At 33.6% G+C, this 2,743-nt stretch overlaps 1 long non-coding RNA gene across 1 annotated transcript; it reads right to left on the bottom strand.

The window, feature by feature from the left end:
• Positions 1 to 1,586: 1,586 nt before the first annotated feature.
• On the bottom strand, positions 1,587 to 2,452 carry LOC119643263. The gene is made up of 3 exons (XR_005248247.1): positions 2,410 to 2,452; positions 1,781 to 2,332; positions 1,587 to 1,708 (listed from the first exon to the last, which is right to left on the bottom strand). It is a non-coding gene; the product is annotated as an uncharacterized LOC119643263 (long non-coding RNA).
• Positions 2,453 to 2,743: the final 291 nt, after the last annotated feature.

Here is a 2,743-nt window from a genome sequence, read left to right as displayed (position 1 = left end):
TTTTATACATGCGACAGCTGTATGAATTGGAATTTCTATACAAATTACTGAGAACATATACGCTTAATCTCGCATCGATGGCTTTTTTACAAAGGCTTGTTGAATTATTGAGCACAAATATGCGCTTATTCTCGAAAGTCGTACAATACATGCAAGATGATTGAGAATTGTAAACAACCGCATTCAGACATTCTCAGTTGTATGGAATTTGTATACAAATGATTGAGAACGAATATGCGTTTATTCTCTAAAAAATTTAATATACGACATGAAAAGTTTATTGTACGACCAAAAAATTTATTATGCGACCAAAAAATTTATTATACGACCAAAAAAATTTATTGTACGACCAAAAAATTTATTGTACGACCAAAAAAGTTTATTATACGACCAAAAAAATTTATTATACGACCAAAAAATTTATTATACGACCACAAAAATTTATTGTACGACCACAAAAATTTATTATACGACCACAAAAATTTATTGTACGACCACAAAAATTTATTATACCACCACAAAAGTTTATTGTTTGCATATGTATATGACTTTGAATTAAATACAGGAGCTTTCCCTGCTAGAGTAAATAAGGCGATCAAGACTTTTGTACAGAAGAGGTCTACTCGACCATTAAATATAGATTGGGCAAAGGTACTGTTTTTGAGGACATTTTTCATTTATGTGCAGTCGATGTGTTCTCATTTTAAATGTGAACGCTTCGTTAGCAAGAAAAAAATTTCACAGACTTTCGCTCATAATTACATTATTCCTTTTTTAGAATTTCATATGCCTTTTTTTTGGGTCACTGGGAAATTAGTTAAGTGAAATATAAAAAGTCATTAGTAAAACTTGAAATCGTCAAAATGCAGCAAATCTGCAAAGTGATCGCTAAAAGATGAAAAAAATTGATATTGGAAAAGCCCAATGCTGACGCATGCTATTTTTCTTGCAAACAAGGGTTTCTTGTAGTTAAGAAAGAAACAAAGGAGTGAATGATCCGAAATAGGAATGCAAGCTATGAAGCAGCTATGCCAAAGTTAAGAGCTCCAAGGAGTGCATCCTAAATAAAGCCAAGATTTTTCTTAATACTTGACTTTATTTTTTTACTTTTCAATAGTCAAAAATTGAAAAATTTTAAATATCATCGAAATTGAGCATTGCACTTCGCATACAATTGGCGAGAAACTAGTTCTTCTTCAATATCTTTTTGCTCTTAGAGTCCTTCCCGCAATTCACGTTTTTCTTAGTTTGTTTTAGACATGGGATGGGTTTTTGTTTGGTCAATATACTGAATACTGACTATCTGATGGCCCAATATTTTTTAGACTATCGATTGCGCATAAGTGCACAAGTGTGCATGCAATATATCCACCGGTGTCAAAACAAATGTTAAAAAACACTTTTTGTTAAAGAAAACGGCATCTAAAAATAGAAAACCAGTTTTTTGTCTTTTTTTTCCCTCTTTTTTTGAACACAAATATCATACGCATACACAGGCACATATGTTCATAGATATTAGAATTACTTGTATTTGTAAAGTGTGTAAATGCATGTGAAACGCACGCATTGTTCTTAGAGATTACTATTTGATCGTCCAGATTTTATGCAGTTGCTTTTAATCAAAATTTTTGTTTTTACATACGATGTTATTATCGCAATTTCGCTTAATCTCATGCCATCTCGATTTAATCTCATGCCATCTGGACATCTGTTTGATATAGAAAAGTTCCCTCTCAGTTTGATATAGAAAAGTGACACTTGACCCATCATGTTTACTTACAGTTCAATGAAACGATAGAATTCCGCATAACTCATTTAGGAAATCTAGCCACGTTTGTTAAGGCCTATGCAGTGCTTTGAGAGCAGAGGAAGCTTCCGACATCCCAGAAAGCATACATGTTGATATGTATGATGAGCATCAAATTTTAAATCGATTTGAGCACGGTCCATTGTATCCACACCACACAATGCTTTGTTTCCAATCTTTGAAACACCTGTAACACAACACTTGATAATGTGCTTTATGCAACGCTTATGGTATGGTTCTAAATCCAATTACTGTGAAACTAAGCGCAACGCCTTCGCCGTATATGTACTCACACCTCACTCATACCAATTTTTCTTAGTACGTAGTATTGAAAACGTCGGACCTCTGCTTAAATTTATGTACAGCAATATAACATGTATTTATATGTCGTTTGCAAGTACTAGAAACAACTCGCTTAGTCATTTTGAGGCAGCGTTAGGGGATCGATAGCATCCCGCAAAGGCATTCTCGCCCTCTCGAGGTAATTCTTTGTTGTGCGTTTGTCGCAGTTGTCCTTGTCCTCCTCTTCAATGGGCGAGCATAAGAGGAAATTACGTCACCTTGTGTAATTTAGCACGATATTTAAAATAAATTGCACCTACCTTTCCCAAATTTTGTTTTTCTTGACAATTCACAAATTTATTTGCAAATTTAATTTTTTTTTTTTTTGGTATGTTGAACATGGATGGACTAAGCCAATAGATTTGTGGCTTATATGTCCAGATAATAAACTGTTGTAATTTTTAGTCACGATTATGTATAAAACGTAACAAAAAAATAAGAGCGGCCGTAATAACGCGGAGTGAGCGTGTTAAATGTAATTGTGTGTGTGTGTGTATGTGTGTAATTGTGCTTGTTGAGTTCTTGAGAGTTAAACAGTGTTGCAAACTTTGGCTGAAAACGAAAAGCAATGCTATGGTAATAGAAGATTATTAA

This window comes from Glossina fuscipes, unplaced genomic scaffold (assembly GCF_014805625.2).
Source record: "Glossina fuscipes isolate IAEA_lab_2018 unplaced genomic scaffold, Yale_Gfus_2 59635, whole genome shotgun sequence".
NCBI lineage: Eukaryota > Metazoa > Arthropoda > Insecta > Diptera > Glossinidae > Glossina > Glossina fuscipes.
This window is presented reverse-complemented; position numbering and strand designations above follow the sequence as displayed.